General features: G+C 61.3%; 1 protein-coding gene across 3 annotated transcripts in view; it reads left to right on the forward strand.

Moving 5' to 3' along the window:
* Positions 1-8,192: 8,192 nt before the first annotated feature.
* Positions 8,193-14,469, forward strand: part of GRM4 (glutamate metabotropic receptor 4) — a 34,736-nt gene continuing 28,459 nt past the window's right edge. The window contains exon 1 of one of the 3 annotated variants that reach the window (XM_068173435.1): positions 8,193-8,402. The gene's annotated coding sequence lies outside the window, so the exon portion shown is untranslated. Of the gene's footprint in view, positions 8,403-8,901; positions 9,344-12,903; positions 13,537-14,469 lie in introns of those variants that run through there. The other 2 variants (XM_068173436.1, XM_068173438.1) reach the window with 2 other exon arrangements.

Genomic DNA, 14,469 nt, shown 5'->3' on the forward strand with positions numbered 1-14,469 from the left:
CCAGCCCTCCGTGCCCCCAAACCCACGCGGGAGTGGGGAGGAGCAGGCTGTGGTTATCCCCACGGCCCCTGCCCAGGAAAATCACCTTCCCCACCTGCAAGGCTTCACTATGGGCTGAGTGTGTTCCTCACGTGCTGCCGTGCCCTGGTACCCCCCATCTAGCATGAGAGCAGCCGGGTGGGACTTTGCCAGGCTGTCACCCACCTTCCCAGCCGGCTCCGGGCCCGGGGAACGGCTCCCTTGGCAACTGCTCCTCCGTGCGTGGGAGCGGAGCCGCACGCGTGGCTCCCCTCGAGGGGAGCGTCACGACACGGCGGCTGCGGGCTGGGGGGCGGCTCCCCGTGACTCGGAGCTGGGGGAGGACAGCACTGTTCCCATCCCTGACGAGCAGTCCCAGAGTCCCTGCGGGGTGGGAGAGAACACCCCCGAACGAGCCCACCCCAGCACCCACACCGCCCTTAAATAGAAGGATGTGGCTTCTTGGAGGGTCCCTGCTCCCCAGCACCCATGGAAGAGGCTTGGGGAGCATCGGCTGGAGCAGGGATCTGCCCTGGAGATTTAGGGAAGGGTCCTGAGGGGGCTGTGGAGGGGTAACCTGTGTTTCACCTGCTGCACGAGGTGATGGGAGGCCGATGCACAGGAGCTGCTTGCTCGGGCTGTGCCACACTTGGGGGCTGGAGGGGACATTCCCACCGCAGCCGTGCGTGTGTGGATTTAGGACAACGATTGCTCCAGACAACTTTTCCCCATCCCCCGGGCCGGAGGGGTGCCCCGTGCCGGGTCCGTTCTGCTGCAGGGCTGCAGTGAGTGCGGCTTCCACGGGAAGGCACTGCTGGCCTTCGCTGGAGATGCTGAGCCCAGCTCTGGGACCCGAGCTCCGGCGCGGGAGCGTGGGCTGGGGTCTGCGGCAGCCGGGGGTCCCCGGGGCTGGCAGCTCCTGCGGGACCCGGCCCTGGCCGAGGCTGGCTCCGATCCTGGCTGCACAGGTTGCTCCAGATTGTGTTTCACCACCACCCCGTGCTGGGGGTCCCCCTCCCCCCAGACATCATCCCCCAGAGCACTGCTGGGGTGCTCTCTGCCCCTGGCACCCGCAGCTCCCTCCTCTTCTTCCTCACCGCTGAGCCCCGTTGAAGCTGAGCCATGCATTCACTTCCATCTCCCCTTGTCCCACGGGACAGGGGTCTGTTGGGCTGTGCTGTCTCCAGTGCACAGGAGAACCTCTGGAACCCTTTGCCTGGGGCTCGGGGAGCTGTGGGAGAGAGAAAAGGCAAAAAAACCCCAATTACAATAATAAAGGTTTTGAATACTGTGCGGTGAAGTGGGGCTGAGCTCTGCAAAAGCAGGGAAATAGGAAGGAGCTCTGAAGGATTGACAGCATCCAAACTGGGATCAGAAAGGAGCTGGGGGGACTGGAGGGACTTGGGGGGTGGCTGCTGGCAGGTGCATGAGCCTGTGGTGTGTGAGGGGTGGTGGATGTGACTGGGATGGATCTGGATGGGATCCAGGGCGGTGCTGGGGGAGCTGCTCCCTCCTGGGACGACTTTGCTGGCGCAAAGATGCGGCCACGAGCGTGGGGAACCTCTTGGGATGCTGCTGCACAGTGTGGGATCCCTCCTCCCTCTCCCGAAACCCTTTTGTGACTTTCCCAAAAGCCACTTGCTGGCACGGGAAAGGGGGGTGGGGGGTGGGGGGGGTCACACAGGCACTGGGGGCCCCTCCCAGCACAGCCCCTCACTGCGGCACCGATCGATGACCAACATAATTACTCCTGCAAAGGCAAATCCGTGCTGGCCTCGGCTGCTTGGTAGCGCTCCAAGGAAGACAGTGTTTCCTTGCAAGGATGAGGCCATGAATATTTTATGTCCGAGGAGGATATTTCTTTCAGGAGGTTGTTGCATGAATTATGGAGAAGTTGGGAGGAGAAGACGGGTGCTGCTCGCCGGGGTCGGCTCCGGGCTGGAGGCTGCGCTGGCACCGCGGGGCTTTACCTCGGGTTCCTTTCCCTGGGTGCTGGGCAAGGTGTGCCCCTCGCTCCCCACCACAGCAGCAATCAGGGCGTGCTGGAGGAGCCTCTGCTGCAATTCCATCCCAGTTTGGGGCAGTTTGTTCTCCGGCAGAGCAGGTTGGTGCATGCAGAGTGAACGGGGCAGGTTTGGCACGCGTTGGGTGTGGGATGGATGCTCAGCTGCCAGCCTGGAGGTGTGTGAGGGGGGTGCAGCAGCTTCCCTGGACACCTGGAGGGGACAAGCAAGGAATGGAGCCCTCGTCTGCTTTCCCCCATCTCCCCATGCCTGGATGGGTGCTGGAGATGCTGGTGCTTGGCGCTGGGCCCACCCAGCATCCCGTGGCTTTCCAGTCCCTCACCAGAGCCGGTGCTGCTGCTCTCCTCTCCCTTCTGCCCTGTCCCCTGCCCACGTCCTGCATCCCAGGTGTTGCTGCCACCTTGCTCCAGTATGGCTGCTTGGGAAAAACGAGGGGGTTGTCTTCCATGCCATCCCTGCCTTCCGTGTTAGTTAATGTGTAAAGATTTTCCTCTAATTGTCCTGTGGGTGCAGAAGGAGTGTGTGCTGCCTGGCCGTCACAGTTAATTTTGCCAGCAAATGTTCTCTCTCCTTCCCTATTCTCCATTTTTTTTTTTTTTTTTTTTTTTTTTTTTTTTTTGAGATGTAAAGAAAACATTTCCAGCTGCTCATGATCCCTGTGGGTGTGCAAAAAACCTCTCCTGCACCCAGATGGAAACACAGACAGGGATGTCTGTCCCTTTTTCCTTTCCCAGTGCTGGGTTTGAGGGACAGGGGGACATCTCTGGCTTTAAAAACAAAATTGGTGGCAGAACAGGAAGGTTGGTCCATGGGAGCAGGTTGGCACCACTGGGACCCCGGTGCTGGTTTGGGGGCAGGTCCTGCTCTCTCTGAAGCATCAGCACAAAAAGCTGCTGATGGTGCAGGACGAGGGATTTCCAGGAGAACATTATGCCTCAGCTTTTCGTGTTTCTGCATTGTTTAAACCCCAAATTTGGAGTAATTGCTGCCCAAAATGACCTCTGGCCACTCAGCACTCCCTGGGCCTGAGCCCTTCCCTCCTCTGCTGTAAAGCAGCAGCTTCTAACTGGGAGGGGAGCAGTTCACCAGTGGCACTGAGTGGATCAGACTGGAGGGCACATCCAGCAGCAGCCCTCGTGTTTTCCTGTGAGCAGCAGAGTGGGGTGCAGGGCTGGGCTCCAGGGCTCCCAAATCCCCAGTTCCTTCCCAGTGCTGCCACGCTGGAGCAGCAGCTGCAGCGGGGAGGCAGGACACGGCCCAGAGCACGGAGCTGACAAAACTCCCCGTTTTTGGGGATGCTGGAACCACCTCACGAGGTCAGTCCAGGGGCAAAGCAGCAGCTTTTCTTTACTGGGGGCTGAGGCCGGCAAGGTCCATGGCTGTGCTGAGCTGTGCTGGCCTCTGCTCTGCTCCTGGGGGTGTCCCCATGTGGGCCTGGGCTGGGCTGGCTGTCTCCTCAGCAGCTCTCTCGCCATTAGGTGGAAGTGTTGGAGAGGAGAAGAGCGATGGTGCTGCCCGACTTCGGGCTCCCATAGCCAGGCACGGGCCCTTTGTCCTCGTGTCACTGCAGCAGGGAGGTCAGAGGGGGATTTTTAAGCTGGATACACCCAAGAAGGAGGAATAACCCCCAAGAAGAGGCTCTGAGGCTGCAGCAAGAGGAGGTTTGGCGCAAGAGAGGCATTGCCTCGATGGCAGCTCCCCAGTGCGCTCCATCCCCTCGTTGCTGCCACGGGGGAAAAGCCCAGAAGCCCAGGAAATGTCCCCTTGGTGGCCTCTGAGAGGCAGGGCTGGTTCCTTGGTCTCACCTGGGGTTTCTCTGGTGCCTGGCAGGACCCTGGGCTGCAGGAAAGCCTCTGGTGGGAGCTGACAGCCCCCAGAGTAGGTGAAAGGCTGCCAGGGAGCTGCCAGGGAGCTGGCACAGCTACAGGAGCCTTCCTCACGAGGAGGAGGAGGAGGAGTTGTCATCACTCCCAGCCTGCAGCCGAATCATCCCTCGTTCATTGCTAATTCCTCCCCGCAAGCCCGGATGAGCTTTTTTTTTTTTTTTTCTTTTTTTTTCCCCGCATTTCTTTAAAATGCAACTTTTCCCATCAAGAGCTGTTAGTCATGAGGCGTATAATGAGTTTTATATATATTTAAGTGGTCTGACATTCGGCATCCCATTATCCCCACTCCTCGAGAGAGGCACGGACCCGATGTGTGAATGTCAAGCCCGTGCGAGCACAGGCAGTGCCGTTCCTGCTCTCGAAAGATCCAGATCTGTTACCCATGTTCATGTGCTGGGGCTGTGTGGGAGTCTCTTTCTTCAGGAAAGAATCCAAGGCTGCTTTTTTTTCCCCTCCTTGGGCTATTATTTAGGTGGCTTTGGAGGGGCTGAGCTGAGTTATTCTGTTGGTTTTGTTTTGCAGTTTTGTTGGTCCCTTCGGTGACTGCCCAGCTCAGGGTGAGCTGATGCCTTTTTTGCAAGCAGCTCGTGCAATTCCTGCAGGAAAACATCTGTGGGGGCTAAGCCAGGGTCACCCCACTCATTCCCTGCCAACTTCCACAGAGACTTTTCCCATCCCTGCCTCTTGCTACAGCTCGGCCCTGCCTGACGTCAGTGAAAATCTTCCCTTTGCTACAAAATCCCTGAGGAGCAGGACAAAAGTGTCATCGTGGCTCTTCTTTCTTTCTTTTCCTCCTCAAATCCCTCTTCTGCTCTTTTCTTTTCTTCTGACCTGTCCTTTTACTTCTTCCTGTTCCACCAGCACTGCAGGACCTGTGTCCCTGAGCTGCTGCTCCTCCTGGCCACGTTTCTCCCTCGGACAATTGGGATGCCGGAAAATCATCCCCAGCCACCCCCACCCCTTACCCTGCAAACTTATTTTTCTTTAAATACACATGAAAATAGCTCTTGCCGGGCCTCCTGCTTTTTAATTGTGTAGATATTACAGCTAATTACAGTTCTATTAATATTTCACTTTGAATTAAAGATTTATTTTCCGCACCCTTCTAACCAGGAGGGAATTCACACCCAAGGCAATTGCAGGCACTGGCGATGCAGCCCCCAGATGAAAAGGGCAGGGTGTGATTCCTGAGCCTCCATCTCTTTGACAGGAGTGACCCATGAGGGGGGAAGGAGGAGGTGGTGGCTCGGCCATAAATTATTCAAAGCCCTTTTGCAGAGCTAAGCCGGAATGTCCAGTCCATAAGATGCGGTTTCAAGTTTTCCTATATTAAAAAAAAAAAAAAAAAAATCAAACTGCAAGCAGTTGTGTCTCCTGGATGGCGCTCGGTGGCCTCAGCAGTGGACACGGTGACCTTCCCAGCTGGCTGGGGGCCAGGGCAGCGGGAGGCTGGAGCTGGGAGCCCAGAGCTGTGCCTGCCTGGGGACAGTGTGGGATGAGTGGGGTCAGGGCACCCAGAGCTGTGCCTGCCTGGGGACAGTGTGGGATGAGTGGGGTCAGGGCACCCAGAGCTCTGCCTGCCAGGGGACAGTGTGGGATGAGTGGGGTCAGGGCACCCAGAGCTGTACCTGTCTGGGGACAGCCATGGGATGAGTGGGGTCAGGGCACCCAGAGCTGTGCCTGCCTGGGGACAGCCATGGGATGAGCACGGTGAGGGCATCCAGAGCTGTGCCTGCCAGGGGAGAGCCATGGGATGAGCACGGTGAGGGCACCCAGAGCTGTGCCTGTCTGGGGACAGTGTGGGATGAGTGGGGTCAGGGCACCCAGAGCTCTGCCTGCCAGGGGGTAGCCATGGGATGAGCACGGTGAGGGCACCCAGAGCTGTGCCTGCCAGGGGACAGTGTGGGATGAGTGGGGTCAGGGCACCCAGAGCTGTGCCTGCCTGGGGACAGCCATGGGATGAGCATGGTGATGGCACCCAGAGCTCTGCCTGCCTGGGGACAGTGTGGGATGAGTGGGGTCAGGGCACCCAGAGCTGTGCCTGCCTGGGTACAGCCATGGGATGAGCACGGTGAGGGCACCCAGAGCCTCCTGCATGGATCCTGTGAGCCTGGGAGTTCAGGGAAAGGCTGCTGGGGGCCCCGGAGGTGCTGGGGCAGCCTGGATGGACAGGAGCATGGAGCTGGGAATGGGCTCGGGCCCCAGTCCTGCCCTCGGGACGAGGAACTCGCTCAGCTCCTCTGGCTCTGTGCCTGCAGAGCAGATATCGATCCTGGCCGACTTCTCCGTGTCCATTTACTGATGGCATCGAACTCTCCTGGAGGATTTGATCAGCTCTGACCCCGGCACTGAGCAGGAGCCCTCGCAGCGACCTTTGTGTGGCTTGCAGAGCTGCTCTCGGGGTAACCCCACAGGCGAGCTGCACCCCTGGAATCACAGGGGTGTCTCCCATCCTCTCAGCCCCACGCCGTGGCCTTTCACGTTGTGCCGGGGGAATCGTCGGCCTCGTCTGGATCTCCAAATGTTAATTGGGCTCTGACGTTCCCGGTGGTGACTCGAGCGCTGTGCTGGTATTTTGGGTTCTGGCTGGCAGAGGGCTGTGAGCAGGGGAGACGTGCAGGCCGTGAGGCTCAGAGAGGAGAAGAGAGGCACTGCCAGCTCAGCCATGGTAGGAAGAGCATCCTGCAGCCCCTGGGATTCAGGTTCCCAGGATTTTGGGAGGGTTGGGTTATGATTTTCCACTGCAGCCAGGGCAGCAGTGAGGCACTCCTGAATGAGCCGGCTGCCAGAGCAGCTCAGGTGGTGCTTCGGCCAAAATTCTCCACAATTTATCCCAAACACCTTCCCCCAGGGATTCTCTGGGCCCTGGGAAGATCAGAGCAGGGTGGCCTGGAGTCCTCATGACCCCAGGCTGTGAGGAAAGCACCCTGGTTTCTCCTTGAAGGCAAACGTGTGTTAGAAATCCCCAGGAGCTGAGTGCTTCTGATTTGGAGCAGGGACCTTGACCTTAGGGTGCCTCTAAAAGCTACTTTTGGCAAGGGATTTGTGCCTGGCTTATCCTGTGGTGTCTGGAGTCCCCTCAGCCCTGGCTCGAGGCAGGCAGGGGTCCTGTCCTCCCAGGGGCTTGGTCTCTATGTCCCCTCCCCATCGAGCACAGCGCAGATTTCCTTTTGCTTCGACTCCTGTCATCAGCGCTGCCGTGGCTGAGGATGCTCACACGGGGTGGGGGTGGTGGGACCACTGCAACAGCCTGGTGGCTCTGCAGCTCTGGGCAGCATCCCGTGAGCACCTGGATCCACGGGAACGTTCCAGTGGCAGGAGGGTGGCTGGGCAGCTTTTCAGGAGCTGCATCTCACTGGGGAAGCCAGGGCTCTGTCAAATCCCTGGGCAATCCCGAGTGCTTCGGCAAAACCAGCTCCTCTCCACCCTCCTAACCAGGATTTGGGTGAAAAGGAGCCTTTTCCGGGGGCAACCAGCCTGCCTGGGCCCTGGCTGACCCTCACCAGGGCTGGGATTTCGCTGTTACAAACGAGCAACACAAGTCACCCCTCAGGGAAGATGAGGCCGGAATTGTGGGTTCGTGGTCCGTGCTTGGTTCTTTGGTGCTCCCCACAGCCAGACCCCGCTCCGTGTGCGCGGGTGGGTCCCCCAGGAGGAGCTGGGAGCTCCGGCAGCCCCGCGTGCCCGCAGGTGAGCGCCAGGGTGTGCCCTAATTGCTCCGGTGACCGAGCAATCACCACCGTGTCATTACCGTGATGGATCGCAGCAGTTAATGTGTCAATGGCCATTACCAGGGGGTTGTGTTTTCTCTGGATTAATGAATCGACACCGCACGCTGGGCTCCTCGGAGCCGCGGGGCCCGGCGGGGGGGATTGACGGTGAAAGCAGGCGAGGCAGGGGGGCTTGGCAGCGTTTTATGGGAGGGGGAAGAGAAGGGCTGGGGTGACAGCATCCTCCCTCGTCGCTGCCTGCGGGAGCTGCTCCGACCTGCAAAAGGGAATTTGAGGATGGCTGTCGCTGCAGGGAGCCGGAGACCCTCAGCAGCCTGGCGGGGAGACCCTTCCTCCAGGAGCCGGGGGTCCGCCGGGGCGGGGGTCCCCGCGCTGCGCTAGTGCTTTAAGAGGCTGGCAAAGCCGGCGGCGGGCTTCCCAGCTCCTCTTCATGCAAAACTTCCCCGGCCCCGGCTCTCCTCCTCCTCCTCCTTTTCCCCCTCCTCCTCCCCCTTCTCCACCTCTTCCTCCTCCTCCTCCTCCTCCTCGCCGCGGCTGCGGTGCGCGGAGCGCGGCGGGTCCCGCCCGGCTGCGGCTCGCTCGGCTCCCGGGCCGGGCCGGGGCTGGGGGGGCCGGGGCCGCCCCCGCCGCACGCCGCAGGCCCCCCCCGGGCTGCCCGCGCCCCCGGGCCGGGGGCGGATCGCGGCACCGGGCACCGGGCGGAGACGGGGCCGGCGGCGCCGCCAACTTGGCACTGCCCGCGGGTAAGTGCGGGCGGCGCGGGGGGAGCATCCCCGGGACTCCCGGTGCCCCCGCACCTTCCCCCGGGGCTGGAGTACCCCCCGCTCCCCCTTCCTGCAGCCCCGCCACAACGCTCTGGCGAATTTTCCGCCTTTCCTTCTATTTTTGGGTTGGGGGGGCTGCGACAGCGGGGGCTGCAGCCCGGAACCCCCAGCGCTCCCCCGTCTCCCACTCATCGCATTATTCATTGTTGGGGACTGCGGAGCGCTGCCCCCTCCTCGCCCCGCTGCTCCCCTCCGCGAGGGGCACGGAGGGCACCCCGGTCCCCAACCTGCCACCTTTGTCCCCAGAGGTGACCACTGCCCGGCGAGGGCTCCGGGAGGGGAGCTGGGGGGCTCGTCCGGACGGAGGGGGCTGGCAGGGGCTGGGGCAGGGGCGGGTGGCCGTGACCGCGGCCGAGCCGCCGGCGGGGGCTGCCCTCGCCTCGCCGCAGCGGGCAGCGCCCGCAGAGCCGCCGCAGGGCAGGGCAGGGGGGACAGGAGAGCGGCGAAGGGCTGAAGGCGCTTCCCCTGCCAGCTCGGAGGGGCTATGGGGGGTACGACCCTTCCCCGGCGCCGGAGCGACCCCTCGGAGGCACCCCTGGGCCGGGCAGAGCCCCGCTCCGGCACGGGGTCGGTTTCCTCTCCCGAGCGTTCTCCCGCTCCTTGGCGCTCTCCGGGCGAGCGGGTCTGAGGCGTCGGGAGCCGCTGGGGAAGTTGGCAACCGTGAGAAAAAAACGGAGAACTCTCCCACTGCCTGCCCGGGTGCAGCTCCGCCAGCCCTCCTCCTCCTCTTCCTCCTCCTCCTCCTCCCTTCGGTGTGATGAGTTTGCCGTGCTCTGCCAGCCGGGTGATTTTCCGTGGGCTGCTCCGGCGCTGGGGGATGCCCGCTGCCTTCGGCGGCGGCTGCGACGGAGAGGCTGCGGGTGAGTCACCGCCTTTGCCATCGCCATCGCGCTGCAGGTGACCTGTGGCTCGGGGCTCGGCGGGGGTGGCACGAGGCAGGGCTGGCGGTCACCGCAGGAGCCCACGGGTAGTGGCCGTGTGCCCCGGGCAGGGCTCGGGGAGGAGGGCAGGGATGGAAGGATGGATGAAGAGAAGGAGCAGAGCTGATCTGTTGAATGCAGCGAGGAGCTCGGGAAAACACCACGACAACTGCCAAAAGAAAAAGCTCGTTTCCTTCCCGTTTGTGCCCTGTAAGCAGCGTTATCCGCACCAGGCAGCGGGGGATGCGCTGGGGGATGTGCCGGGCAAGGCTGTGGCGGGAGGAGAGCTGGGACAAGACCCTTTTCCCTGGGACCTGCCACCTCTGCGCCGGGGAGCTCGGTCTGATGGGATGTGCAGAGGTCCCATCTGATCGTGGCCAGCCTGGCCGGGCTGGAGGGGCAGTGCTGCTGGTGGCCGTGGTCCCTCTCTGTGACAGCCGAGGGTCCCCACGGGCAGTGGTGGCTCCAGCTGCCCCAGGCTAGGGGGGCTACAGGCAAAGCCCTCCTGAGGATGGCATCAGGCACTGGCTTAGGTGTGCTGAGCTGCACCCCGGGGTGTCAGAGCAGCATCAAGGGGATTTTCCCATGGGAATCCAAGCTCGAGCGGAGCCATGGCCTGGCCCCACATCCCAGGGGCCAGCATCGCCCTGCGGAGGAGCCTAACGGCTCCCCGAAAAAGAGCATCACGTGCTTCAACTTTGGCATCAGGCAGGAGGAGGATGGATTTGTCAGCTCAGCCACCCCCTTCCAGCTCTTCCCAGAAAGGCAACGGCTTGAAGAAGTGGCAGGTCCTAATTATAACATACGTGAACCCGCGCCCGCCGCCCTCCCCGGCTTCGCGCCCGCTGCGGGCACCGGCTCTTCCTCCTGGGCTCTGCGTCTCACGGAGGGTTTTCCTCCCTGCAGTTGCCTGGATGGCCCCGCACCGAGCCGGGCTCAGGATGGGGGTCTCTGGAGTCACCGCCGGGGGGGTGTGGGCAGGGGCTGGCACTGCCAGACCGCAGTGTCGGGGCGTGGGTGTGATGGGGAGCGGGGACACCGCGCGCTGCCACGGGCACTGCCGGGCACCGGCAGTCAGGCCGCGCTCTCGCTCGGAGCCAGCACCGTCCCAAATTGCAGATGGCGATAAAAAATTAATTGCGGGATTCTGCTGCACGTGGCAGGAGTGGGGACCAGTGGCGGCTCCTTCCCTCCCTTCCAGCCGCTGCCGCTGGAGCTCTGCGCCGGCTGCCCGCGGACACCTCGCGCCGCCTGCCCGCAAGGTGAGCTGCTGTTCTCTCTCCGCTTGCTCCAGGGCTGGATCCTGCTCGCCTTCCCCCCCTGCCGCGCCATCCCATCCTTCAAAGTGAGGGATTAGCCCTGACCTGCTTGGCAGCAGGAGGGAGGCGGAAGGAGAGGGCTTGCTGCAGTTAAGGACATATATAAATATGCTGTGATAAATATTCCCTGGATCTCGTCTGTGCCCTACGGGAGCACTTTTGGTTGGACTTCAGCATCCTTCAGGAGATGCTCCGGGGCACTGAGGTGGGTGGTCGTACCCAGCTTTTCCCCACCGTGGGACTCTGAGCCGGGTGCTGGCAGGACCTGGTTGCAGAGAGGACGAGTTGGCCCCTTGGTGATGGGCTTGGGCTTGTGTGAGCGTTGTGCTATTGGTTCATGCATCATTCGAGGGGTTGCTGGGCAGGGGCTGTGTTTTGGAGCTCACTGGGGGGGTTTGGATGGCACAATCTGGGGTCTGTGCTCACTGCTGCCTGCTGAGCCGTGGCCTTGCTTCTCCGAGCGAACGCCGGGGTACTGGACCTGAATACTTAAGGTTTTGTCTGTCGGGAGAGAACTTAACCTGGCGTCCCCTCCCTCTGTCCACGTCTCAATTCTGCTCTACTTCATAGAGCTTTTGCAATTAAAAAGACCAGGAGCCAAGCGAAGTACCCTGTAGCTGCTTGCAATCGGGAAGAGTGAGTGTACACTAATTGGGATATTGTGCTGCCTGCTGGCTGGCCCTGCTTGCTGGAAGAAGAGCAGGTGGGGAAAGAAATAGCCTTGATTTTCAAAAAGATGCTGTGGAGCTGGTAGGAACCAGTGTGGCTTAAGCTGGCACAGCCCTCCCATTGCCGGGGCTGGGCTGGAGTCTGGTGCTGGTGGAGCTGGGCTCTGGCAGCTGGGGATGGGTGCAGGTGAGTGCTGGGTGCTCTTGGCTGATTATTGCTGCGTCTCCTGGGCTGTAACCAGCTCAGCTTCTGCTGGGTTTGATGAGCCCCAGAAAACGCTCTGGCTTTGAACTGGGAGATGATGGATCCTGCTGCAGGCAGAGCTCTGGGGAGTGGGGTCTACTCAGAGGGGGGATCTGTCCGGAGTGTGTCCACCACAGTCCAGCCCGGGCAGTGCTTGCGAGGACGTGCAGGAGCCACAGAGGTGATGCCTGGGGTGGCCGGTTGCTCCTCCGGGCACTGGCGAGGGTTTTGCAGCAGGAGATCTCTGTGATGTGGGGGAATTTTTAATCAGTTTGATTTAATGGAATCACAGAATGATTCGGGTTGGAAGGGACCTTAACGCTCATCCAGTTCCAGCCCTTGAAATGGGCAGGGACACTTTTCACTAGACCAGGTCGCCTCAAGAGGGGCTCGCTTGCCCAGCTGAGCCCTCTCCTGTTCCTTCCAGGGCCCTCCGTGGCTGGCGATGCCGGTGGCCCGCTGGCCACCACTAGAGGGGGGCAGGATGCCACCGTGCTGCCCGGCCCCATGTCCGGGATGCCGGCACTCGCAGGGTTCTGCCTGTCCTGGGGCAGCAGCACCGGCTCCCTCCAGCCCCCTCCGCGCTGCTCAGCCCACCCTGGCTCGGGCAGGGGATGACCCACGCCCGGGCTCTGGAGATCTCGGTTTGGTTGGTGCTTGTGCCACCTCCCAGATGCGGGTCGGGCTGCGGCACAGCCGGGATGAGGGCAATGGGAAGGCTCTGTCCTCACTGATGCAGTGCTGGTGGAAGTAGGAGAAAGCAAATTGCTTCTTCCTTCGGGGTTGGAGTAAGCACCATGCTGAGTGATGATCCCACCCTGTTACTGCCACCCTCGGGGTGCCCCGGTGGAGCTGTGCAGGTGGGGCAGGAGGGCAGCTGTGGCCTCTCACTGTCTGGTGCGTGTAGGTAAGGCTGTTCCCTGCTCCGTGAGCACCTGCTGTAGGCAGGTGTCTTCTTCCAGATGTGCACCTCCCTCCAGATGTGCCCCCGGTGAAGCAGCTGCTTTGGGGAGGCTCAGGCATGGTGGAACCAAGGTCTGGGCTGTGTGGAAGCAGTGACCTGTGTGTGGCTGAGGAGCTGCTGGGGGCAGGTGGAGGGGACAGGGGTGCTCATCTGTCACCCCTTCCTGTGCTTGTTTGCAGCAGGGGTTCCATCTCCCCCAACGATTCCGTGAGGGATCCGAACCAGCTCCCTCCTCCTCTCCCCATTATTTGTGCTTTCTTCTTGCCTGCCGTGATATTTTTACCTTCAGTTCGTTCAGATTATATGATCAAAGGAGCCACAAAGGGGAGAGAACAGAGAGGGAAAAAGCTTAAAAGAAGAAAGGGAAAGGCAGTGGGCTCTGGGGGCACTGCCAGCTCTGCGGGAGCTGCCGTGGGCTCTGAGGGTTTCCCTGGGAGCCGGTCCATGGTGTGAGCATCCCACCTTTGATGGGCAGAAATGTTGCAGCTCCAGGGATGAGGGTGGGAGAGGTGACCTGCTTTTGGTTGGTGCGGGGCTCTGAAGGCAGCTGTGGTGTCTGAGCATCCTTCATCTCCCCATCCTCCTCCTCCCCAGCACGGGCAGAGCCTGACCCGCTCCCAGGCCGTGCAGGAGCCACATTGCCCCGCTCCGTGCCCACTGGTGATGCGTGGGGTGGTCCTTGCAGAGGGGCCAGCACCGTGCGGGGGCCCGATCCCTGTCCCTGACCCCCATCCGAGCGGGGCTGCGCTCCCAGGGGCTCTCCTGGCAGGCTGGGGCGGGGGTTTTGCTGCAGCATTCCCAACCTCCTGCCTTTGGAAGCACAGAGCTGGGCACCGGGTAATTTTGGTTCCTTAAAAGCCCTGGCTGTCAGAATCGCTTTGGAGATGGGCCTTCAAGCGGCTGCGGCGGCGGGGAGGGGAGGTGCATAATTTATGGAGGTGAGTTGAAGCCAGGGTCCTCCTGGCCCGGATCCTGTGGAGCAGGAGCACCCTTGGGGCTGGTGAGACTCTGTCCAGCAGCCATGGGCTTGGGTGCCGGCTCTGGGCTTGAGCTGAGATTAATTTAAGCTGTTTCCTTGGTCTCACTGTTGCTGCTCGTCCTGCCTGGGGAATGCATTTGCCTGCTCGGCTCCTCGCTGCTTTTGGTGCCTGCATTAATCATGCACAGCCCTCAGCATCCATCAGCGGCTGCTGGGAGACCACGGCGGGGATGGGCATGAGGGCGAGCCTGCCTCGGGGGGAAACTGAGGCAGGGGCTGTGCTGCTGGGGTGGGGGCAGCTCAGGTGCTGTCGATATCAGCTGCTGGAAGCCACCGATAACGGAAGCAGCTGCTGGTTCAGGAATTGGTGGCCTGAAGGGAGAGCGGCAGGAGCGCAGTGCTCTGGGTTGTGACTCGGATCCAGAACGCTGGGTTTTGGCAGTGCAGGGCTCTGGCTGAGGATGCAGACCTCAGTTTGTGGGGCTCAAGACAAGTGGGCTTGTGGAATGGGACTGAAAAACCCGCTGGGAAAAAGTAGGGGTGTTTTAGCATAGGCAGGGACCAGGCTGGGGGTGTGTATGGGGTTTGCCCACTCCGACACTGTCTTGGGACTTGTCCCACCTTCTCAGTTCCCTTAAGAAGGGACAGGTTGGGACAGGGTCTCAGGGCCCCTTCTGAGCTGGTCACTGACCTGTCTGCTCTGTGGAGCAGTGTCCCCGAGGCCCTGACCAGCTGCCTGGATCCTCTGCCTGGATGAAATTTGGGCTGAGCCAAAACCCCTGGCATGAATCAAGGACCCAGTGAATCCCAAATCTGTTTTTTGCAATAACCCCCTGTGCTTATTTCCACCATCTCCCTGATGAAATCCCGGAATAGCCGATGTCCTCTTCCT

Source organism: Anomalospiza imberbis, chromosome 26 (assembly GCF_031753505.1).
Source record: "Anomalospiza imberbis isolate Cuckoo-Finch-1a 21T00152 chromosome 26, ASM3175350v1, whole genome shotgun sequence".
NCBI classification, from domain to species: Eukaryota; Metazoa; Chordata; class Aves; order Passeriformes; family Viduidae; genus Anomalospiza; species Anomalospiza imberbis.